We start from the raw sequence: 26,919 nt of genomic DNA, 5'->3' as shown, positions 1-26,919 counted from the left end.
TGTTTATTTGGGGGATACTGATAAATATAAATAAGTAAAACAAAACAGTAAATTAATCTTTTCACTGTTAATGATTTAAAAACAAAGAACAAAGAAGAAACAAAAGAAAATATTGGTGAGGGTTGTTGGTCTCGGGAACATGGGCATTGTGACTGCACTTTAATTTACTATTTGTCCCAAAGTTGCTCATCTGTGCAGTATTCTACTAAAGCCACCATTCCAAATGAAAGAGAAATCCCTGAGTCAACTAACCCTCTCCAATTAAAAGGGATGTACGGCAAAAATTGTTCTTTATAGTCTGCAGCAAGAAAGTTCACTCTGAGCCATCAGGGTAATGGGTGCTTCACATGTATTCTGGAATGGGACACCACAGAGAAGGTTCCTACAACTGTACATGAGTCGGAAAATGGCTGCTCCTGTTCAATAACTAGAACAGAGAGAAACAGGTTAATTTTTTTGGTTACGATTCACAGCCCCTTTTGAACTAAAGAGCATGAACGTTTGCAATACATTGCAGAGCTTCTAACATTCAGCTTGTTATATATTCAGCAACACTTGAAATTGTCCATTTATTTATATAAATAAGGAGGAAATGCACTGTTTGTGCTTGAAATGTTGGAGTTTTTGTAATAAAACGGTTTTCTGTACATTGCATGTAGTCTCACTCTCTCAGTCTATATACTTATATATACATATATATATATGAATATCCTGTAAATTATAACCTTATAAAATGCACTTAGTGGTGTCATCTGTTATAATTAGTGCTTGGTGATGTAATTTCTCACATAACTTACTGAAACTTGTGCATTATAATATATAATGGGTCCCCTGTTGGAAAAATGTGAGGATATAAGAAGTCATCTTGGCATTCCATCACCTGCATAAAATATGGTCATAGAACTAATTGGTGACTTATCCTTATATTTTACAATAGGGGGTACATTATTCACTGTATTATTAGGGATAATGAAAGCTTAATAAGATTGCAAATTGTATAGGAGCAATATTCAGCCTGCAGCCATCCTCCCAGCACTGTGGGGCATATAGCATCACCTCTGACAGCAGTAACCCTATGTATGAAATCCAAGTGCATTAAAGAGGGGGTTCAACTTTAAATTAACTTTTAATATGACAGAGATATTGATGGTCTGAGACAATTTGCAATTGGTTTACATTCTTTAAATATTGTGTTTTTGCGTTATTTAGCTTTTGTTGTAGCAGCTATCAAGCTTACAATTTCAGCAGCTATCTGGTTGCTATGCTCTTGTTTATCTTAGCAACAGACTGTGGTTTAAATGAAAAATAGGAATATGATAGGAAAGGGACTGAATGATAAGGAATAAAAAGTAACAATAATAATAATAAAATTGTAACCTCTCAAAGCAATAGTTTTTAACAGTCGGGGTCAGTGACCTCTATTTGATAGCTGGAAAAAGTCAGAAGGTTAGGCTAATAATTCAAAAACTATAATAAATAAATAATGAAGACCAACTGCAAAGTTGCTAGGAACAGGACATTCTATAACATACCAAAAGTTAAAGTAAAGGTTAACCACCCCTTTAATGCAGGGAGTTACCTACCCAAGTCTGAAAAGTAAAAGAATAGAATAAAGGGTTCTAAAACTGTAATTGTCTCCCTCCTGTGGATACAGAAGTGACAGCATCCACTATCAGCTCCTTGACAGATTCTGGTGTGACTTGCTAGCGAGATGTATCACAAAACATTAGGCTCAGGTAGAATATTTTTATTGTTTGTATCATGTGCTCCCATATAAGAACCATACCCCGAGTCTGTGTGCATATATACCATGCAGAGCGCTTCAATACTAGGAACTCTGTATTTAGCCTAAATCCACATAAATAAATATAGAACAGGCTGTGAAATATTCCCAAAGCTCCAGCTACTGCCCCCCCCCAACAAATGCCACTGAGGAATTATGGGAAGTGTAGTTTCTAATAACTGCAGAGCCTCCAGGTGAAGAGGCACATTCTCCCCTCCTTGGAAGATGCTACTTATTCTTACATAGCCTAACATTGCTTTGTAATAACCACACTGTATAAACACATTTCCTAATTAAACACAAACACAGTTTACTGGGTTTGTTTTTTTTTTTTCAAATTCATTTCTGAACACCGACTCTGTACAAATGAGGTCAATTCCATGAAGTGATTAGAGAATTTTAATTAAATGCACCTTGCAGCTCTTATTTCTTTTATATCTTTATGGATAATAATAAAGAAGAAGAAAAAAAAAAGATTCAATTTGCTTTCTGTGCAGCAGATCCAGATTTTTTTTTTTTGAGAGAGAGAGAGAGAGAGAGAGCAAGAGAGAATTGATAGCAATGAAGATGAAATGTTCCCACACAGTTCAGACAGTTGGAACAAAAGAAAAAAAAAAGATCCCATGGCAACAGTAAAAGTACAAATTTGAAGTATGAAATGAATGAATAGGCAGTGCTTGGGCGCTAGTGAATGTATAGGGCACACAGTGAGTGCAATGTATGGGATGGGCACACACAGCTGAGTGCGATTGTACAGCAGCTCCTGTCACTGCGGCCTGTGCAGGGTTAATTCTCTCTCTCTCAGTGGAGGCAGGAAAGCTGCGCTTGTGGATTGGCTACGACTAAGACATCCATTGGGTGGCAGTAATAGTATCTTCTTTATGACTTGCAGTTGCAGCAAGCCAGAGAATGCATTCAATCAAATGAGGAGATCTTGTTGAAACACTGGATTCATTTATGCATTGCAGTTTCTCCCCCTTTTCTTTCTATCTGTGCTTTTGCTTGAACCTCCCTCCCTGCTCCCCCCCCCCCCCTTTTTCTTTCTCTTCTGATTTATTTCTTTCGGGATCGCGGCTGTTAATCAAGTTTCTCCTCATTCCGTGCTGCTCACTTGTCATCTTTATTGGAGATTAGCATCATTCGGAGCCAACAGACCACTGATTTTTTATTCGCTTGCCCCCCCCCCTGAGCATTTGGGAGTGTTAGGACCCAGGAGACACCCATGCCAGCGGCAGGAGTTCTTTTCACATAGCGGTACAGTGCAAGGAAAACCCCATCGGATCCGTTATTGCAGGATACTTGTAAAATACACAGAGATTTTCTTCTGCCCCCCCCCCCCCCCTCCGGCTGCATCTTGAATATGGAGATGGTGCATGTATAGTGGAGCTTTACAGTAGGAGACTGCAGGCGCAGTGAAGAATTCCCCTCCAAGATCTTTCCCCCCTGTCCTGTTGATAACAGACTTCTCTGCCCTTTCTCTCCTTTTTTTTTTAATTGCCAGTTTTTGCATCCTCCTTGCTTCACACCTGGATTGGATGTTGAGCAGAGCTGGGGTTACTTTGAGAGCTGGAGGCAGCAGCAGATCTTCTAAGGAATTGGAGGTCTACATGGAATTACCAGCTTTGCTAGGGAACTTGGCACCTGTTTCTGGGGATCCTCATACTCATTGCTAGCACTAGACAAGCAAACCAATTGCCTAGGAAATAATATTTTTTTAAAAAATAAATAAAAGATTTGGGGGGGTGAAAAAAAGTGGATCTGCTGGGGGAAAAAAAAAAAGCTTTGAGATGACCAGTGAGCAGCAATCGCCTCATTGACTGATACCCACACTGGAACAATCTGAAAGATCCTGCTGGGTAAGATGATTTTCTTCCTATCACAAGCAGTTAGTGATGCTATAACTACTGGCAACTTGCTTACATATTATTGTATAGGAATGGTCTGATTGCTGCATAGCATGTATATATATATATCTATATGTATATGCCGGCTAACCACATTCCGTGTCTTTTTATACCTTGTGCAACTGTACGCCGAAATCACTATTAATGTAATATGCCTGTGAGTGTGTAGCTGGGTTACCTGAAAAGAACTAGCTAGTGTATGGACTGGTGTATGCCATAGCCTAAGCTGGAATTAAACCTTTAATGAAATGAATGAATCATGTGCTGGAAGTCAGTAATTCAGTAGTATGCTGCTACTGCTGCTGCTGCATAGATCCCAGAAACTGCAGCAGCCTGCATGGCAATATATGTAAATTTATGGAGAGATTTTAACCCTGACGCCGGTGCCTTAAGTTGATTCTCTCAGTGGAAGGTTAAATGCTATTAAGGGTATTGGTATGGATTGCTGTGCAATTATTTCTGCAGATTCTGCAGGAGAATTATATAGCTGCAAGCTGTTGAAGGGGGAAAAAAATAGCACAGCACAGTGCTTGGCTCGCTATATCAGCTCTAGCAGAATCTCTATTCTGTCAGGCTCACTACAGCAATGTTGTCAATTAATATGCATTCCTCCTATCAAAAGCCTTCTGATTCTAAATGCAGATAGCAGTGCCTGTGCCAGTCTGCCATGCTATAGAATGTGGCATTATGTGCAGTGCAGTGGCTTCTGAGCTAGCCCATCATTCTTATACACATGGAATATAAAAGTTTGACTGTCACGTATGGCAAGTTAGGAGAAAGGACGTTGCTTTGAGTTTGAGGCTGGTAGTGAAAGGGTTGGTGCCGGATGGTCCTTAATATAGTTGGAAACTTACTGGAAACTCACCCATGGCTATGAAACAGTTAATATGAAGGAAAGGGTTGCCTTGAGATTGGAAGGAAAGGGGTATCTTGTCTGAGATCAAAGGACACATCAAAAAATATAGGCTGGTTTGTATTAATAGCCGGTTTTTAACTTTTGAATGCCTCTGTAGGAAAGAGACCAAAGATGAATTGACAGGGAGAGTGTGGGAGGAGGTAAAAAAAAATGGGAGTGGGAGGGAAATCTGTTGAGATGAGATTTTGCTGCAATTCTTAATTTGTCTGCGATGTATTTGACAAGCAGCACCGGTTTCCCACAGTATAGTTACCATGGGTCAAATGTTCACCAATAAAGGCTGCTTGGTTTACACACGACTTTAGCCACAGCCATAAAAATAGTTTATTCCAAATGCAGCTCTGAACAATGGGCCGATTGAGGAGATCAGTTCCCTCAGTCTTTGTCAAGGTCAGTGTTAAGGCCAGGGTTTTCATGCCATTTATTTTTGCAGACAACAAAGTTGGGTTCCAGAGGTAGAGAAAAAATATCCTGGACAGACCACAGTAATGAATGATAGAGAGTACCCCCCCCTTCCCAGCTGGCTGCTCTGCTCCAAAGTGGGGTACTTGGTTATATCTTACGTACATGTCCATTTGTTTAAATGCACGGCTTGCGTCACGTGAGAATGGTTTAGGGCAGACTCTGATTAATTATGCAAAAAAACTTCCATTTTTAACACTTAATGGATTGCAGCAGCTTCCGTTTCTTTTCCTTGCAGATGTCTGCCTGTAAGAGGCTCATTATTCAAAGTTTGGAAGGTCCAGTGGCGTTGGAACAACACATTAAAATGGAACTGCATTTTGCACAGCCAAAATGTCACCTTTAACCAAGGCAGCTTAAGTGGTTCTATTTTTAATTAGCCCATCCATGCAGAAATCTGAAACCATATAAGTTTCCCAGCTCTTTCATGTTACAGTAAATATTAAGTGGCAACCCCTGACTGCTACCCCTTCCTCCAAGCAGGAACAAGCACATTTATGGCACATCAAGCCAACTTTTATACCTTATGCAAAGTAATGCCACAGGCGTGCTTTATATGCTTCTTGCTGCACATTCCTTGATCCAGTAGTTACACACATATATCTCAGTGAGCAACAAGGAGATGGAAACCAGAGGCAGATGTCAGGCATAAAGTACCCCATTTGTTTGCCTTTACTTGCCGCTTGGTATAATTAGCTTCTGGATAGGAAGATGGATGTCTTGAGAAAGCACTTTGTCTGATACCCCATGCTAAACATGATAATGAAAGATACTATCTGCAGTGACCATGGCAAGCTGCCTTTGTAAAACAAGTAGAAAAAAACTATAACAGGTTTTCAGGAGACCCCCATACTGATCTGCACATACGATTTGCTTGCACTGTGTTATTAATAAGCAATGTCTGATCGGCCAGCCTGAGAATGTGTTGCACTGCAATGGGCTATTTCTTCCTCCAATTCACCCGGGGCTCTGAACATACCTAGGAAAATTGTCTTTTATAAGGTTACATTTCTCTTGCTTGGGCAAAGTGATTCATTTCAAGAGAGCAGGCTGGTATATTAGGTAATGACTTGCTCATATCTCAAGCCGTGATGTGGAAGATTCTGCTTCAAATCCTTCGTATATATATTTATTGCTTAAGTGCCTGTAAGGGTAACAAAGTCAACGGAAATCGAGTCCCCTCTCTCTCTCTCTCTCTATATATATATATATATAGCCACAGTAAGGACTGTATCACAACAAATAAATGCAAACAGGGATAGTAAACCTCTTAGTCCGAGGTGTTGCTGAACTGCAGCTCCCAGCATTCCTTCCTGAAAAGAGTAATTGAGTACAAGCTGTAAGGCCGCAGGTTGGACGTCCCTGATGTTTAATCGCAATATGGAGCAGTCACCTCGCTTTCATTAGTCCTTGTTTCATTGTGTCAGTGATGGGTTGCTTGAACACTTGATTCCATCCTTCAGGGGTCACAATAACACTATCACTGCAGTGTCTGTCCCCTCTGCTCTGAACAGTGTTACAGTTCATGGGGGTTTGTTTCTTTCTTTAGTGTTTTCTTTGAAACATGTTTCCATTGTATAAGCAGTATATTTTCAAGGAGAAGTGAACAAATCAAAAGAAGTGAATGGCGTGTTCAGTTGCTGCATCAATGTTGGCAGTCATTTACCTGGTGCCATATTTACTAAGCAAACATGTATGCGTTAATGTGATTGGGACTGTATATTGTAAGCTCCACTGGGGCAGGGGTTCATGTGAATGATGTATAATCTTTGCAGAATATAATGGCACTATATAAATAAAGGGGAATCCTGCTAATCATCATAATAATGCAAGCAAGGGATGTAGGTTCTATTTAATAACTCGCAGCAGATAAGCCTGTGCAGTAACCATTAGCAACTAATCAGACTCTAGGTTTCATTAGTCCAACTGCACTACACTGATCCAAGCTAACTGCTGATTGGTTATTGTTACACCGTGAATTTTTTATATGCTAAAATGAAGCAGTGATCTCACATAATGCCAGGATTTGGGAGCTCAAGACAAAAGTACAGCTAGGTACTAGCAGAGGATCTTCAGCTGCCATTAAATGACTGCTCCCAATGTTCCTTTTGCTGGCATTAGATGAGAAAAGAACTCTTGAAAGCTTGAGACTTGTGCTTTACAATAATCTACAATTGCAGCCTATGTATTATTGGCAGTCTTTTATGTTGATCCTTAACAGGCAGATTTCAGCTGCCAATTCGGGTCCTTCAGGCCGATTCGGCAGCTTATCTCCCCATGTATGGGCACCCCCGGCAGGCATACCTGACTGATATCTGGCCTAAAATTGGGGAATCAGGGACCACATCAGCTTGTTGATGCGGACCTCAGTCCAATGGCCTATACACCCGCCGGTTTAATTTGATCGTTTGGCCCTAGGATAAGTGGGCATATGAGGAGATGGTCAGCTCGTTTGCCAAATGAGTGGCTCGCACTGTGTATGGCTACCTTTACTCTGCATCCCAGTGGATTGCAATTGTGTAGAAAGTCATGTCTCAGGACCCCAAAAAGTCAAGATCATTTTATTAAATGGGCAAAAGGACCTTTTGCCCATTGGCCATGATGACATGGCCGGCACCTCACTTTATCAGCTGGATGTACTCTATAAAAAAAACATTTTAATTGCTTTCTGTTGTTTTACTTTCTATTTGAACAAATATTGAAACATGGTTTATTCATTCCCATGGTTGTTAGTCCGAGGCAGTACACATGGATCGCATGTACTATATATACCAAAACATGTAAATAACAAGAATTTTCAAGTTGCCTGTTTGAGAGTGGTGTTCCCATACATGCTTATGGTTGATACAGGGCCTGACAATGGGCTCTTTGATCTGGTCCCACAGGTACCTTAAAAGGGCCTCAAAAACAGTCCAAATATTGAAAACATTTTGAGATGAGAATTAGTCAGTGTCCCAGTCATGGCTGGAGCTAGGAGTGGGCAAAAGAGGCAGCTGCCTAGGGTACTCAAACATAGGGGGCACAGTCAGTCATGCCTTTTCTTGCTTACCTCTCCAACTCATGGTTTATATTTAAATTTGCTTAGCAGTGTGCTCCAAAAAGTACAGGAGCAAAAATCATGAGCAAGAAGCACATCCAAAATTAAGAGAACTAAGTGAACAAGACATTTTTACACAGAAGCTGAGTGTAGGAGGGTAGAGATTAGTTTACTGAGCGTGGGGAGGGGGGGGGCAGGGTCATGGGGGTTCAGGAGGCTAAGGACAGAGAAGCCAAGTGAGGAAGGGTTGGGGTGTGTGATGACTGGGGCTTGCCTTATGAATGCTGTCAATACATACAATATTTGCACCCATTTTAGTGCACTGACACTCAGCAGTGACTGTGCTCTATTGTTTAGAACAGTAATACAAAGTATCCCTTTTTATTTGCATCAAGACAAAGCCTCCCTACCCACCCAACTCCATTCAGTTCTTTAGGTCCCTGGCGGGCCAGCATCACAGTTTGGTAGCACGTACACCAGGGCAAGTTGCATAGTTACAAATTTGCTTACTTAAGTTGGGTTGAAAAAAGACCAAAGTCCATCAGGTTCAACCTCTTCAACTGAACCCTAGTGCACATATACAAACACACTGGGACTCATTTATCAACACTGGGCAAATTTGCCCATGGGCAGTAACCCACTGCAACCAATCAGTGATTGGCTTTTTTCAGCCAGCTGCAGGTAGACCAATGAATGGAACAATTTGATTGGTTGCCATGGGTTACAGCCCATGGGCAAATGTGCCCAATATTGATAAATGAGCCCCACTCTTACCATCCTATCTATACACTATATATATATATAAACTATACATACCAACACATGTGAATAATAAGAATTTCACCCGAGCAAAGCCAACTTTTTTAAGTAATGCCACAGGGTGTGCTTTATACGTTGCTTGCTGCACATTTCTTGATCCAGTAGTTACACACATATATCTCAGCGAGTAACAAGAAGATGGAAACCAGAGGCAGATGTTAGATGTAAAGTACCCCATTTGTTTAGCTTTACTTGCTGCTTGGTATAATTAGCTATTAGAAAGATGGATGTCTTGAGAAAGCACTTTGTCTGATACCCCAAGCTAAACATGATAATGAAAGATACTATCTGCAGTGACCATGGCAAGCTGTGGTTGTAAAACACGTAGAAAAGAACTATAACAGGTTAGCAGGAGACCCCTATACTGATCTACAAATCAGATTTGCTTACACTGTGTTATTAATAAGCAATGTCTGCCGCTGATCAGCCTGAGAATGTGTTGCACTGCAATGGACTAATTCTTCCTCCAATTCACCTGGGGCTCTGAGCATACCTAGGAAAATTGTCTTTTAATGAGTTTACCAGATCATACCTTAAAAAATGTTAGCTTCAGGCGCAATGACTTCTTGCCGGGTGAATTTCTCCTAAATGTCATTGCAGTATTAGTGCAGTCCAATTCAAAATGCACTTGATCACATTCTCTGAGCTGCAGTTTACTACCCAATAATACAAGTAGTTGGGTCCATTTGATCTGTCTGGAATCTGAACTTTTCATCTAAAAAATACCCAAATGGCTGATTTGGACAGTTTACTCTAGCACACTGATCTGAAGGGGCAAAAAAAAGTAGCAGATCATTTTGGACAAATATAAATATTGTAAGTAAAATGGCGATGCACAAACTTTAGTCGAATCACATAATAACATTTCTTCGCTTGCCTTTTTGTAGAGCACTGACTCTTAAATTGAGGGTCGTTCGCTATCGTACTGTAGCATATTAAGGTCAAATTGGACTGCATTGTTCCATTCATTTTTCTTGGCATACAGTGATCTTGCCACCATGGTATATCCCCTTGAGTTTGTGGGGATGGTATAGACATTTATCTTAATCTGCAAGGACGCAATGCACAGAGCTAAAGAAAGCATGTCCAGTGATATCTACAAGACTTGTGCAAATAAGCACATCAAGAAAATGGGTAATGTAATAAAAGTCAGAAAGCTTGTAGCAGGTCTAGTAACCCATAACAACCAATCAAATATTTTCAAAAATCTTATGCTTGCTGATTGGCTGCTGTAGGTTGTTTGTGCAAACTTTGTGACATGTATTACTTTACCCCCCACTAAGTGGTTTAGTAATGAAATGCAGCTAATTAATGTGTAGCTTTTGTGCAGTTACATGGGTCTTGCCCTCTTGATCTTCTAGGCACATAATATAGCAAATAGCATTTTAAGCAGTTTAACACCCATTAATCCTATTCCCAGGTCACAATACCACTCATTATTATCGGGCACCTTTATAAAATGCCTGCTTGAGGTGAATCCTGGCTTTAGTGCTGTTACCCAGTAGCACTCCCCACCACACAACTTATTTAATAGCTGGTAACATCTTTATGTAAAGTCATCAATCACAGAGAAAACCAAGCCAATGAATCCATATATGTCACATTCAGCACACCAGCTGTTCCAGAACAAAAACCAGCAAAGCAATACCGGCACAAACAGTACTGGAATGCTGTGTGAGCTCCTCTTACCCCAACCAGAATGATTCTAACGAACTCAGGATATAATTTAGTTTATACATTGTATTGTTAAATCCAGACATTTATGTATGTATGTATATTTTTATTTATATAGAGCTACTTATGTATGCAGCACAGTAAAGCAGAGCAATAAATTAATAACAAACAGGGGGTTATTAAAATAATAGATAAATGCAAAGTATCTTATAAAAATAAATACAACATACAATAATGAATACAAATAAATAAATAAAAAGTACAGTTGCATTAAAGATTCCACAGAGTTAAGAGTGAAAAAGTAAAGAGGATAGAGGTCCCTGCCTAAAAATACAAATAATTATAAAATTAAACTATGCTGATAAAGTATAAATTAATCTATTTTTTTAAATCTATAGTACATATTATACCATGCAAAGCATTAATGATAACCTTAGGGAATAAGCTGTTTCTCCTGCAATATTGCCACTTGTCATTAAACATTATCTTTAGGTGTTAACCCAAGCGCACAATTGATTATTTGGCAAAAAATATGCAAGCATTAGAGGTTTTATTTATCTCTAATAGGAGAATTTACTTATCCTTTGGGTATAGCTTTTGTTTTCCAAATGAGTGCAGTATTCAAATTATGATCAAAAATGCTTGCCTAGAGAATGGCACATATCCAACCACTAGTGATCCTCCACCTGTTACAGAGTCTTTCACATGTTATGTTGTAAATACTTAAAAAAAAGGAATAGGGTGGAATAGATTGTATTGGGTAAAATTAGTACCAACCACTGTAACAGTAATACTGCTTAATTAAAGGTATTAACATCCACTCACAGACTAATCCATTGTGTGGCCTTCAGTTCTGGGTGCTTTGAAGTTTGGCTGCTTTTTATCAATGGTGTAATTGGGGAAGTTTGTTAATTATCCACAGACTAGAATTAATTTGCATGGTTTTTGGAATGTATATACAGGTATGGGACCCATTATCCAGAATGCTCAGGACCTGGGGTTTTCCGGATAAGGGATCTTTCCGTATTTGGATCTCCACAACTTAAGTCTGCTAAAATTAATTTATATATTGAATAAGCCCCATAGGCTTGTTTTGCCTCCAATAAGGATTAATTATATCTTAGGTTGGATCAAGTACAAGGTAATGTTTTATTATTACAAAGAAAAAAGAAATAAATGTTAAAAATTATAATTATTTGCTTATAATGGAGTCTATGGGAGATGGCCTTTCCGTAATTCGGAACTTTCTGGATAATGGGTTTCCGGATAAGGGATCCCATACCTGTACAAGTATTTTTTTCAGGTCTTCATGTTTAAACAGCTTGTAAGTAGGCTAGAAGTGTGCGGTTGGGAGCTAAAGTGAGAATGTAACATCGCAGCGTGGTGCAAAATAATTGTATTGTATTTACATAAACACCACTTTCTTTCCATTGCTTGAAGAACAAATTGAAGAGAGTTAGTTTACCTTAAACTTAACTTTCAGTATAATGTAGATAGCACTATTCTCTGGCAATTTGCAGTTATTTTTTTGTGTTTTTGCAATTTTGTTCTGCATCTCCAGGCTTCAAATGTCAGCTGCTGTCTGGTTGGTAGGGCTTAATTATTATTTTATTAGCCAAGCTATCAGGCCTCAGACTTGAAGTCAGGATGAAAAACCAATATGAGAGGGCAAAAAATTAAGATAAGCATTGCAACTTAGAATAACAAAAAAATGAAATCCTCACAATTGGTCTTTTTTGTTGCTGGGGTCATTGACCCCCAATACCACCAGGTGTAGTTTTAGATCAAAGGTCAATATTTTTTAGAAAGCAATACAAATACACATATGGTACCTGTTATGCAAAATGAATGGGAGTTGGGGGTTTCCGGATAAGGGATCTCTATACCATAACGCTGCTAAACAATCATTTAAACATTAAATAAACCCAACAGGAGTGTTTTACCTTTAATAAGGATTCAGTATATCTTAGTTGGGATCAAGTACAAGGTACTGTTTTATTATTACAGAGAAAAAGGAAATCAGTTTTAAAATTATTTGATTAAACTGTAGTCTATTGGACAGAGGTCCCCAACCTTTTACCCATGGGCAAAAATCAAATGTAAAAAGAGTTGGGAGCAACATAACAGAAGCATAAAAATCCTGGGGGTGACATATATGGACTGTAATTGGTTACTTAGTAGCCCCTATGTGGACTGGCAGCCTACAGAAGGCTCTGTTTGGCAACACACCTGGTTTTTATGCAATCAAAACTTCCCCAAGCCAGAAAGTCATAAAAAAGCACCTGCTTTGAGGCCCCTGGGAGCAACATCCAAGGGGTTGGTAAGGAATATGGTGTTGTGAGACGCTGGTTGGGGGTCGCTACTATAGGAAATTGCCTTCACATAATTTTGAGGTTTCTAGATAACTGATCTTTAGGTAATGGACCCCATACCTGTATATGGTTCCTACTATACATTTGTGGCCCTGCAGAATGGCTGGGCCATGTTTGATGGCAGAAGTTTTTGCTATGAGCCCACTAAAGTGTTTTGCAACATTGTAGTTAAATAAGATCTTTAATGTAATTATTAGTAAAACAAGATTTGAGCATTACAAATCAGAAATCAAGCCATACCAGTATAATTAGTAGTTTAAGGCACAGCCATTGCATATAGACAGATTAAAGTATACATATTATACAAGTGTTGTTTTTTCTTGATATTCAAAATGTATTTTTAGTTTATTCTAAATACTTTGCCCTTGTACAGTGTATCGCATAGTGATTTGTCTAATTAAATGTTGTGTTAATTAAGTTAATGGGTATATTTCTTTGCTGGAGCAATAATATACTATAGCTAGCATCTTTTAGTTTGGATATTTATTTTCTATATGTCAGTGCTTTACCGTCATGCAGGAGATCTGACAGAAGCTGAAGTAAATTGATACAATCTCAAAGTCTGCTGCAGGAGTTGTAATTCAGATAATAGTGCCAGCTTTGACAGATGGATACAACAAGGAGCTCTGTAGATAGCAGATAAGTTATTTGGGTTTCTTAACCCCTTTGTGACAACAGATAATTGAGGCCTCAATGAAAAGTTATTTTTTTTCATTTGTATAAATTGAAATAGAAAATTTATAGTCACCAATCATTGACCAAATCACCAGTGAGAACTAAGTATGGATGCTATGGGTTAATGAGAGTTTTGGGACCTTTGATTGGAGAGTCCAGTGGCCCAGAGTTTGCCTGAAAACAGAGTAAAAGCAAATTGGAAAGGTTTTTACTTTTATTTTCATAACTGACTTTGGATTGTTTTAAATCACATCATATAGATCGAGCGGAGTCATTCCAGGGTACAAATCAATAAAACTTGGCCAACTGGAGAAGGAAAAAAAAATATGTGAATTACAGTAATTCTATCTACAAACCTTAGGGGGTTGTTTATCAAAATTTGTATTTGTGAAATGTTCTTATTTGTTTCTACCTCGAATAAACTCAAAATGTTCAACTTGAGTTGGATAAAGAGTTTCATTTTTGCATTTGACTCTCATTGACCGCGACATGATGTCACAAGTTTTATATTTGTGTTCTCTGTGTTTTTCCGCTTAATACATATTTAAACCGGTTTTTAAGCCGTAATTCAGATTAAATATGAACCTTGATAAATAACCCCCTTAAAGCGGTAGTTCACTTCTAAATGAACTTTTAATATGATGTAGGCATTATTATTCTGAGACAATTTGCAGCTGGTGTTCATTTTTTTTATTGTTTTCTGTGTTATTAGTTATTTAGCTTTTGGTTCAGCAGCTCTCCAGTTTGGTATTTCAGCAGCTATCTGGTTGCTAGGGACTTATTTACCCTAGCAACCAGACAGTGGGTTGAACAAGAGATGGGAATGTGAATAGCAGTGTGCCTGAATAGAAAGACAAGTAATAAAAAGTAACAATAACAATAAAGTTGCAGCCTCACAGAGCAATAGTTTTTGGCTGCCGGGGTCAGTGACCCCCATTTGAAAGCTGGAAAGAGTCAGAAAAGGATGGCAAATAATTCAACAAGAAAAACAATGAAACTAAGAATTTTGAGGACAGGGTACTGCTTTTAAAATTAGCTAAATATTGGTCTAGGAAAATGTGATTTCCCCAAACTGTTGAGTTTAGTAGAGATTCAGCCATTGCTGCGACCCTCGGAGCCAGAAGCTCTTGCAATCTACATACAGTATTGTTACAGGTTATGGAACCACAATATAACATGACACAACAGTTGAAACTCTAAACATGCTAGCATTGCTTGTAACCGGCCACTAAACCGAAAGATCAATCATACGCTTGATAATTTAAAAGAATATATGGTTCTGTGAATACTTTTTCACTAGCTGCTCACATTTCAGTAGTGTCTGATGATTGGATATACCTGGGTCAAGCCAGGTTAAACCTACATAATAGAGAAACTGCATATGTGAATCCTACATCTGAGCTTGGGAAATTCAGCATTCACTTTTCTTATCAGTAATTTCATTCCAGAAGTTATCCAGTGCTTTTATTTCATCAGTACGGTATATCTGAATAAAGCTGGCTTTGCCTTAGTAGACTGCTCTACATCAGTGCAGTATTGTGAGAGTTGTAGGTCTGTGACAGTCAGATGTGCAGAGGTCACAGTTTGTCATGTAGGCTCTACAGAATAGAAGCATTTGTAGAGCTGGTTTATAAACAATCAATTTTGAGATATTTTTAGGGTGAAATTTAGCTTTGGCTGAGATGCATTTTGTTTTTTTTGGTTGAGAGTTTGGATTATTTAACTCAAAACTATTTGAATTAAGAAAGTCATTCCACCCCCACACCTTCCTTCTGATGTTGCTTTAATTTTAAAAAGCAAACATTTTTACAATTGCAACATTGCATTCATTGTTGCTATTGTATTAATTTAAACTGTTGCCAAATAACCAGACAGCAGTTTCAGAGTCAAACATGCAAGAATGCTGGGAGGTACCAGCCTATGAAAAATATGACCTCAGGTAAATAGTTTGGCCCACCATATGGGGATTACCTTAAAGAAGTATCATAATTTGCCAGTTATATATTATAACTTTTTAATTTACAAAAAAATAAATGCACATGCAGAGATAATGCGCGTTGATCAATCCCTGTTTTTGTATGTAAGTGTCAGACATGATTGCTGCAGAATACAATAATTAATTGGAGACTAGGATGTGAAATCAATATATTTAGTTTTACGGAAAGTTGCTTTGGAAACACATTATTAATTTTTATGCTGTAAAACTTGTAGCCACTTGTAGTCTAAATGTTAAAGTCCAGTATCCTTTGTATTTATTTATTTATTTATTATATAACTGTTAGGGAATCACATAAAGTGTGTTATAGACCCCAGTGGCTGAATCACCCAAGAAAAGGCTGCAGGGCGCTTACACTGAATACACCCCTGTAATGAGCACTACAAAAGCAGTTATTCAGAATGGCAGAACCTGTTAAGATGTTAGGGCAGTCTGTGGGGGAAAGTGTCAGTCAGGTCACACAACAGGGCAGTTTGGGAGACACGCAGCACCAAGGAATGAGACTAAGCGGTCAGAAAACAAGCCAAAATCTTATACAGGAATAAACAACAAGGAAGTACCAGAGGATTAGGAATTAGCAGGGTCAGACAAGCAGATTTCACAACAGTATATTCTAGCTAAAGCACAAATGCTAAACTCTCTCACAACAGAACTTGTTTGCTCAGGCAAGGAGTAAAGCAAGGCAGGGTGGTAAAGACAGGGCTCAGCAGCGGGCTGCAACTTCTGCCGCTCCTACCTTGCAAGCAGTGGGTGGGAGGAGAACCTGCCTGGCGCCCCCGCACCATTGCACCCTAGGCCGGAGCCTCTTCTGCCTACCCCTAGTTCCCGGCCCTGGGAGGAGTTGATGCCCAGATGCCTCCCCCCACCCACCCCTTTTGAATCATGACAAAAGTGAAAGTGCAAAAAATGGCTGATTTTGCTTTCTTTGAACTTTGCATACTGTGTGGGGAATTGTAAATGATCCCTATTGTGTTGACAAGTAATATAAACATGTTTTCAAGAATAAAATCCCTTTAGCTATTCAGGCCCAATTGTAAAGATTACTTTGTCAGCCTATCTACTACCTTTCCTGCAGCATTCCATGGAAGTATTCTAACTGCAGCTAGCAGGGAAAACACTTTCTACTGTATTTGTTTTTAAAACATTTCCTTAAATACTTTGTTCAAACTTTCCATACCAACCCATCTGTTGAGTCAGACTTGCATTCTTAACTCCCTAGTCCTGGTATTTAACTTCTCACCTACCAGTAACAATACCAATTCATGCTCTTCTGTTTATCTTCCCTTCCCTCCAGCACTCCTCTCTGCTCCTCTTCTTCATCCTTTACTCACCCTAGCACAGCATTGCCGCAGTCTCCCGTGCCTCTGCTCTGCTTACCATGCCTTTTCAATAACTGTGACATGGCTCCCATCACTTAAGTGTTTGTTATAGGAGCTGCGGGTGATTTTTCCACTTGTCACTTTGACATGTAAACCCTAGGCTCCATTAGTTCTCATATGTTACAGTGAGTAGATTAAATCCACGGTTAGCCTTTGGATGAAATAGTAGTTAGTCAAGACTGCATGATTTCAAGAAAAACACAGTTATGGGAAGGTGACAGGAAAGCTACGGGAAATGGTGTGTGGCTTGCTTGGGAATATACAGCAGTACTCAGCATTTGGACTACTGATATGTAAACATTATAATATTCTTTTGTTTCAGTGCCATTCCTTATGATGTTTTATTCAGTGGGTGACACATGGATGATTTCAGCTTCTTAAAGAAGTCCCTATCTATGGCTTGAGTATAATGAACTCTACTCTGGTAACCGTAATGCTTTTCTGGGTGCCCTTGGGGCTGCTTTCTTGTGTCTTATTTTTCCTCTGTAGCTGGGCCTGATTCAGAAGCACCTGCGAGCACTTAATCAGTGATGCTAAATCCACGGATGGGAAGAATCTGCTTTTATGTATTATCGATGCAAGATTGCAGTGTTTAAAAATATATACATTTTAAACACTTTTTTCACATGGAACCAAAACTGTTGAGCTGGAGATTTATTTGTAAAGCTCATTTCTTACATCCTTCTGGGACAAAACAGGAAGCAGAAAGTTTGGTTACTGGAAATAATACTCACTCTGGGTAATTTTAGGTGAATCAATGCCAGTCGCAGTGGTTCAATGAAAGTTAATGTACTTCAGTGTTGGTCATTATATGAATCAGCCCACAGTAATCCTTTCATTTAGACTTCACAGATCTCTCTTAATTCTGCATGTTTCTTATTGTAGTGAAGAAATCTGCTCTTAGTTAAAAGCAGTCGACCCTGACAAGAGGGCTTGGAGAGGAAATATGGAGGATTATGTGACAATCCGGAGAGTTTAAACACCTTTATAAAAAAAACTCCCTTCAACAGGAGTATTATTATACACTATTCTCAATATTTTAATAATACAAATGGGGAGGGTCAAATAATAAAAGTATATACATATTAGTGTATTTAATGGATCACTATACCTTTTGTAACCAATACCCAACTTTACAACCTCATTCATTTTAATGAGCCTTTAACACTAATCTTCTCCATTATTATTGATATTAAAGATAAGTGCTAGAAAATTCCTTCATTATACAAACACTGAAATAACTGGAACGATCACATTTCTTGACATGGGATATATCCTATTGCTTATTTCTAAGACAAAGACCTTAGAATCAACAATGGCATCTGTAGTTCAAACACTATCATATTGTTTCAAGCCTTAAGCAAATTTGGTTAAATCTCAGTGAAGAATAATCCTAAATAAGATATGTAATCAGGTCAGTGATGGACAGTGGAGAAACGCAAAATGAAATTCAGATTACATGAAAACACAATTCCAAGCTTAGCAACATGGAACAGAGTAGAAAATGCAGCCAAACCTACCCCCTGCCCCCTGCCCAGAGCCTTGCTGGCTCTCTTTACTGTTTGGCTGGTTTTCTGACAATGAACAAAGCTTAAGACCTGGCTACTTCCCTTGTACTCTGCATTCTAACGGAACGAAGCTGTGCAGTGTGTTCAGTAGAAAGAAATGAGATAGTTTTGATGATTTTATGCACCACCATGATGGCTGGATATATGTTGTGCTGAATCATGGTGAGCACTATTGCAAATGGCAGTTTTCCTAATTCCGAAGTAAAGCCTCTTCAATTAATTGGTACCTAATCGTTCTTTGCCTTTGTAGCAATTCAGTGCCTTATTGCTTGGGGAATTAAGTGAAAAATCTAGAAATATAATACCAGAAAAATGAATCCCCTCCTGTGCGTGTGGGTTACCTAATTTTATATTACAGCTACATATAGGTGCACATTTACTAATCCACGAATCCGAATGGGAAAAAATCGGATTGGAAACAAAAATTTTGCGACTTTTTCATCGCCGTTGTGTTTTTTCGTATTTTGCTCAATTTTTTTCGTCGCCGTCATGAGTTTATGGTATTTTGCGCGACTTTTTCGTCGCCGTCGAGATTTTTTCGTATTGAGCAATTGTAAATGGCAGAAAACCCAATCTGATTTTTTCGCGACGGCGACGAAAAAGTCGCAAAAATACCGATCATTGCGAAAAAACACGTTCTGACGCTTTCGGTCCGTTCCTGCATTAGTAAATCTGCCCCATAGTGAATATATATGAATAGAAGTTTGTTTTTCTTGGTTGGAATGTTCTGACTATAGGATGTAGTTAGCAATTATATGTAAAAGGATAAGTAAACTATACATAAAAATACATACATATATATTTTTTTCATTTTAAAGCTATTAAGCTTTTTATTAACTGCTAATATAATTAATTGTGCAACCACCTGCTGGTCAGTTCCTCTGACTGTACAGCTGGAAAAGGAAAACAGAGAACTGTTCTGATGTTGCTCTGCTCAGGAAAGAGATCAGGAACCTCAGATGGCAGTTACCATCTCCTTTCTGAGCAGAACAACATCAGAACACTTCTCTGTTTTCATTCTGAAATATTCTCTGTTTTTTTTCTCTGACACAGTATTTATATCACTGTTGCAAAAGCTATATTAAATATGGACAAAAGAAAGATTTTTGCATTGCACATATTATTTACATTAATAACAACGACAATAAGCATTGATATTATGATTATCATTATTGCTGTTGTTGTTAGAATTGTTATTATTATTGTTTTAATATGGGGATTGTAACAATGGTAGTTAAAATATACTGTTCGTTTCTGCATTGCCATCTGTATAATTGCACTATATTATCCAGAATGCCTGGGACCTGGGGATTTCCAGATAAGGGATTGTTCCCTTAATGTGGAGCATCATGCATGATTTTATTATCAAGTAGAAAGCAAACTGTGCATGCAAGGTCCGTTTGCTGTTAATGTTCATATGGCTTAAACCAATATCTAGCCATCAATTAAAATTTTTAAAAATCACAAAACAATTACATGGGAGTCTTGCAGTCTGTACTAGTTACATGCTTTTTTCTGTTTTGGGTAACCAATAGCCTGCATACTTGGTATTTGATACCGCAGCATCATCAGTGTTTAATCGAAACAGAGATACTTTTTAGATCTAATTAACAGAATATTTCTCTTTTTTAAAGACTAATTTATACAAAAACAACTAGAATTGCTCATGGCTATGAATCATATTTTATTATGTTGCTGGAAAATCCTTAGTTTCCTAGGGAACAATTTTAGAGCAGGTGTTCTGTAATCCATGTATTAGTAACATCACAAATGATCCGAGATGGAAATGCGCCTTTATAATAATAACATTTAAAAAAATGGGAGGTGGGGTTAAAGGTGATACGGAATTAACCAAAGGTCTAGCAGATAAAGAGGTGTTTATTTAAGGCAACTTGTGTTCCAGCAGAAGGAAATACTTCCCATGTAAACCTGAGCTATAGCAATCGTAAGCCACTGTCACCTTGCTACCAATAAAATATACTTGATTTGATTGGTTTAAGCCTGGATTACATTTGATTGGGCTTAAGTTGTTGACAATATTAATATCATATGGAAAATCACAATATATTCTATAGACTGATCCTGATACCCAATCCTAATTCCTGATTCTCGAGCTGATGCTTGATCCTGATACCTGATTCTCAGTTCAGTTCTTGGTACCTGATCCTTCAGGTCTCCATATGATGATTTTTTAAAATAGATTAAGCATTTGATTTATATGGAAAACCACAATATATTCTGATTCTGATCCAAATACTTTATTATGATCCTGATGTCTAAACCTAATTCCTATTAATAACTCTGATCCTTATACAGGTATAGGACCCATTATCCAGAATGCTCGGGACCAAGGGTATTCCGGATAAGGGGTCTTTCCGTAATTTGGATCTTAATACCTTAAGTCTACTAAAAAATCAATAAAACATTAATTAAACCCAATAGGATTGTTTTGCATCCAATAAGGATTAATTATATCTTAGTTGGAATCAATTACAAGGTTCTGTTTTCTTTCTACATAGAAAAAGGAAATCAGTTTTAAAATTCTGAATTATTTGATTAAAATGGAGTCTATGGGAGACGGGCATTCCATAATTCGGAGCTTTCTGGATAACGGGTTTCCGGATAAGGGGTCCGATACCTGTACCTGATTTTGATACTGATACAGGGTCCTGCTACCTGGTCCACTATCCAGATACAGTACCTGATTTCCCAGCACAAGTAAATACATTTTTATATGGGACATAAACCCATATAACAGCCCCTGTGCCTGTCTGCATTCCATATCATTATTGTAGTTTTTATGTTGATGTGCCTGAGACTAGACATTAGTACTTATTTGCAAACCCAAACACACAATCACCACATCATAGCTCCTGTGATGTCACTGCCCGCCCCATGACATCACCGCCCACCCCCTGTAACATCACCTCCCACTTTCCGGAGATTAAAGCCTAGGTGGCAACGCTATCACTAATACAGCCCTGTCTGTTTTAGTCAGTGCTGTATTAGTGGGGACCGGGATTAGAGTCTGTTTTGTAAATACATTTTTAGGGTCCGGATAAGAGTCAGGATATAATGCAGTTTGGGGCATGAATCTGGTGTTTCATCTTGACACTTGATAATATCCTTCCATTGACAGTTTAGTCAGGGCACAGGGCACGTATTGGAATTTATAGGTTATACCTAGACTGTGGGTTTTCTCCCACAATCCAATATCGTACTTGTGATTTTTTCCAGATATTGGATCTTGTTTGTATACAGTACCTGTGGGTGAGAAATATGACTGCAGCCTCTGCTATGCTAGGAACTGATATGCCTGTGCTCATATGTTTGTGCTATGTAAATAAAGATTGATAATGTTAGTAATAAGAAAGAATAGTAAAGAACATGATGTTTCCATGGAAATGTTTGGAAGCCCAATCACCTATGGATACTTGTGAAAGAAAATGTATCCACCTAACAATGGTGTCCTGGAGATGGCCTCCTACTTGTTTATACGTGTCAATTATCAGCTTATTTAAATTATAATCAGTGCATGTATCAGCAGTGATTTTTTCTTTCCTACCGCAAAACTGACCACATTTGTAAAAAAATTGCAATTACAATACATCCTTGTATTTGTGAAAATGTCCCACAGGTGCCTAAACGGGGTGACATTACGGGGCTGATGAATCAATGTTTGAATTTGAATTATTCCGCTATTTGATTTTTTTTTCCACAAAAACTCCTTTGACGGTTTTCTTAAACGCAAATGTTCAGTGTTTATCATGCGCAAACATTTTTCTTGAAAACCTCAAATGTAAATCTTCAGCATCTAAAACCTTGAGTTCATGTATAAGTCAATAGGAGTTGTTCTAGGCAAAATGTATGCAATTTTTTTTCCAATCTGAGTTATTAGAATTTTTTGGGAGTTAGTAGACCCAATGAAAAATAACATTCAAGTTTTGGAAATCATAATTGGAATTTGGGACTTTTTGCAAACATTCAAGTTTGAGTCTATTTGAATTTGAAAAAAAAAAATGAAAAAATTGATAAATAAGCCCAATTTAGAAATTCTAGTTTTAGGGGTATGGGGCATACACCATCTGTTTAAGCTGAAACTAATGGCACAATGAAGTCAAGGAGTTAATTGCCTAAGGTAGCAGAGTATAATATTTCAGAGTAATTTACATGGTTCCACCTAAATAATGACATTTTTCTTTCTTGTTGTTTTATTATTTTTTTTAACCCTAAAAACCTTTACATTAAGAACAAAACAAACAAAGACATTCGCCTTAATGGAGTGCCAGATTAGATGATATATGCAGTCATTACAAATATAGGTAGAGTTAATATAGTTAGAGCTGCAAGAGTCTACAATACGGGCAGCGGAAATAATGGTATTGCTTCTCTTCTAAATAGATACTTCTGGAATAATGCTCAGTTTTATGAGATGTATCTTTCACCATATTTTAAAAATTAAGACTTACATCACAGAAAGTCAGCCCAGCCTAGGAATATTATAAAGCATTCGAACTGTGCCTCAGGGTTGCTATCTACATGTCCTTCTGATGATGACAAATTTCCCTGCAGCATAATTACATTTCCAAACCATCCATGCATCTATCACAGTAATGGAATGTATTTCTTTTCCCCCTTTTCATCTTGGAAACATGCAGCATGGGTCAGAAGAGGCATTTGCCGTTTATCTGTGAGCTTGGTAGGCTGTGAACTTGAATGTGCAGTGTTTCTATAAAAGGTCCCATTTCCTTTCCGGCAGGTACAGTGATTCTGACTGCAAAATCTTTGTAGTGGCTTACTTGGTTTTCATATGTGTAGCTAAACTGATTGCTCTCTAATTTGTAATCATTCATTTTTTAGATTAATTGTTTTTTTTAATGACGCATTATCAGGGCCCTTTTGTTATGTAAACCATTATAACGCATTCAGCTAATTTTAGATGAAAGTGAAAAATACCAAAATGTGGCTGTAGGGAAAAATAAGTGATTATGGCAAAATGGGGTATCATTTAAAAGCTCCCATATTATTCAGGAGTGACATAGTTTGCCTTTGCGCCTGCTTTAAAATACCTGAATGCTGTGCATATTAACTGTATACAATAGGCCAACCCGCTGGCATGTATTTTTTAAAGCTGTTATTAGTAAAAGAAATGGAAAGCAAAATGCAAAAATGCTTTGTTTTACCCACTGCTGTTTTTGTTTGTTGGAATAAGTGTCCCAGTAAAAGGTAAAACCTCAAAAAACCCCACATATTATCTCCAATGATATCACTCTTTTTTGTTTATTGCTCTTTTTTGTTGATGGCACAGCATGCTTTGACAAAGTGCCCGAGAATACCCTGCCATTGGGAGCCATGGGAATCCATGTGGATAAAACATATAAATTGTGTAATTGAGAAAAGTTTTACAGTTTTGTGTGATTACGTGAATTATATGTTGTACCCGCAGCAATTCCCATGGCTTCCAATGGCAGGGTATTTTTGGACACTTTAGGGGTAATTTATGACCTCAAGTGTGGTTGACAAGTGTGGTTGTGGTCCTGCAAATTTTCCCACCATTAGTTGTCCTGTAAGCCCTGGAGCAGCAGAGTCGGAGGAGGGGCTGCATGACCCTGCACAGCATCACAGCGGGGAATATTGTAGTTGAAACAAAAGGGGAGTGCCAAAAGGCGGGGTGGAGAAAGGTTTATAGGAGGTTAGGGGCTGGCTATCCACCATTTTGAGTGGAAGCAGCAGAGAAAGGTCCCCACCCACCCTCCCTTAGCTGGGGGTTGGTTCTTCATTTCTTAATTATGATCGCTTCTAGTTGAAAAAGGTAGAGGCGGATCAGCGTCCTGGGGGGGGGGGGGGGGAGAAGCTTGTTCTGGTATGCCATATTCAGGTATAATGGATGGTTTAACCCCTAAGGTGGGTGACCATTGGTGGAAGGAATACAAATGGTGCGCTATAAAGCGCTGGGTGGATACTAACTGGCTAAGTAGAAAAGGGCACCGGATAGGTCCCGGATTTGGCGGTGGGTATCCTCCGAGCTAGGGCGGCTGGAGGATAGCACGGCTCAGGTTGGTTGTGGAAGGGCAGACTGGCAAGGGACTCGAGGTCAATGTTCTTGGGGCATACTAATGTTTTTGCAATTACGGTTATATATATTGATGTATTGTTATGATTATACATGTTTACTTATTGGTATTGTGGTCTATTATTGCACTGTTTGTATTATTGTTAAATAAAGCTGTGGCCATTATCATTTCCAAAATGATATTGTCACGCAGTTTTTATTGGTGCGTGAGGTGTGAGCAAGTGTAGGGTGATGTGTGGGTCATGCCTTCCGTTCCGAATCCAGCACTATTGCACCTATTGACACAGAGAAAACCTGGAGCTACCCGCACCTCTGGACCAGACTGTGGCTCCAGGGTTCCCTGAGTGCCCTACTTCAGTGACCACAGCAAACTTGCACCTAAAGAATAGGGTGCACAACTCACTCACACAGCATACACCAGAAATGGCTTAAAGTGGACTGAGCTGGGGAACTTGTGTCCGATTTGCGATGAAGTGCTATTTTGACACATTCAGGGTTATGTAAAGTCACTAAGTTTACCCAGGAGCAAGCAACCAGCAGGGAGCATTTACTGGTCATCGGTTTTAAAGCAAACATCTTATTGGTTACTATGGGTTACTGCTCCTGGGCAATCTTAGTGCCTTTAAATACATATGGGTATTTGTCCACAGTTGCATCAGATGCAATGCAAATTTATCAGGTGCAATGCCCCCTGGCAACCACTACAATGCTGGGTGCTGAATGCTATATTATGGGAAAAACATGACAATGGCACTCAAAATAGTACTTTGTTTCCTGACCCCGCTTGTCTTTGTGGGGGAGACAACTTTAGACTGGAGGATTTAATTTTAGTAAATGGCATTTTATATCTGAAGGTTAAAATACAATAGGTCATGTTATAGTGAATAATTGGACTACTTCAAACGAAAATTTTTATTAGCTTGCAAATGCACTGTGAAGCCTCACATCTCATTACATCCCAGAAACAACTCCATTGCTTGTAGGGGCCAGTCTTTGTGACTTAAACATGAGAGTTGCAACTTGCTGAAACTGATTCTGCTACTGTGCATGCCAATAAATCTGAGTTCTGCAGCAGCAATGGCCTTGCGTGTCCTGTTTGGTCCAGGCTAGCAGTCTAGTATCTCACATATTATAGGATTTAAGAGCATTAAGAGCAGACTCCAGTAAAATGCTGTGTAATGTTGCAACATTTCTGATTAATTCAGTGGATGTACAGATCATTTTAACCCATGAAAAATACGTATTCTGAAAAACCACATTATTTTTTTTATATCAATCCGGGCTTTTATGTTCATTCTGTTTTGTGCTAAACACAGAGAATGTGTTTGGGGTATTTAAAATTGATTTATTTGGCAGATCTCACAAAAGATGAGGATTGGCACTTGGTTCTCAGCTGGCATTTTTATACTCTCATAATGTAGATAAAGAACTGTAATCTAACTCATTTGGCTTTAATTTATGAAAAACATGTTGAATGCTCACACTACAACAACATTCCTTTTCTGTTCTCCAGATTTCAATAGCTGCACCCACTAATGGGAATGTCAATAGCTTTTCTTAAAAAGCGATAAATATGTCTACCAGTATGTGTTAAAATTATACAGTATAATGATAATTTTATTCCCAAATGTCACAGCTAATTCAAGTGGCACAAAATAAAGATATTTCAAACACAGCACTCTTTATTATAGTTTTGGAAGCATGTTGCTGATGAATAAGGCATAGGGAGACAGATTAACACAGATAGATTAACAATACAAGATTAGTTTGTATTTATTTTACTCTAACGGAATGTGTTGTATATTTCCTGCCATGACTTCGCTTTCCAGATTGGGATATTAAAGATTTAGATGTACCTGCAAAGATTATGTCAGAATCTCTACTGCAGTGGTATATAAATAAATCTTTTTCATGTGTGCATCTGTGGATCTTAGAATGCTTTATAGGACTGAAATGTAGCATAAAAGTAATCAGTGCTTTCTCACTTTCTGTCATAATAAAACAATACAGTGTATATTATAAGGGATAACTCTGGCTCCTGAGCCCCACTCAACACAGTCAACAATATACCTGTATCACTGTAATCTGTTCCTTCAAAAAGTATGAGTAAATACCAATTTTATATGCTAAAATCCAAGCGCAAAACAGTTCTTCTCTTTCTGCATCATTTAAAATCTGGCAGGGGAGGAGGGACTAAAACATTGATATTAAAAATTGTAACACTTTCTCCACAGCTTACATACAGCATGTAGGAACTACAT

The 26,919-nt window shown here is 38.3% G+C and overlaps 1 protein-coding gene across 1 annotated transcript in view; it reads left to right on the top strand.

Moving 5' to 3' along the window:
* Positions 1-2,604: 2,604 nt before the first annotated feature.
* il1rapl1 (interleukin 1 receptor accessory protein like 1) overlaps positions 2,605-26,919 on the top strand; it is a 728,031-nt gene continuing 703,716 nt past the window's right edge. Inside the window, exon 1 of the mRNA XM_031896701.1 lies at positions 2,605-3,639. The gene's annotated coding sequence lies outside the window, so the exon portion shown is untranslated. The remainder of the gene's footprint in view (positions 3,640-26,919) is intronic.

This window comes from Xenopus tropicalis, chromosome 2 (genome assembly GCF_000004195.4).
Source record: "Xenopus tropicalis strain Nigerian chromosome 2, UCB_Xtro_10.0, whole genome shotgun sequence".
NCBI lineage: Eukaryota > Metazoa > Chordata > Amphibia > Anura > Pipidae > Xenopus > Xenopus tropicalis.
This window is presented reverse-complemented; position numbering and strand designations above follow the sequence as displayed.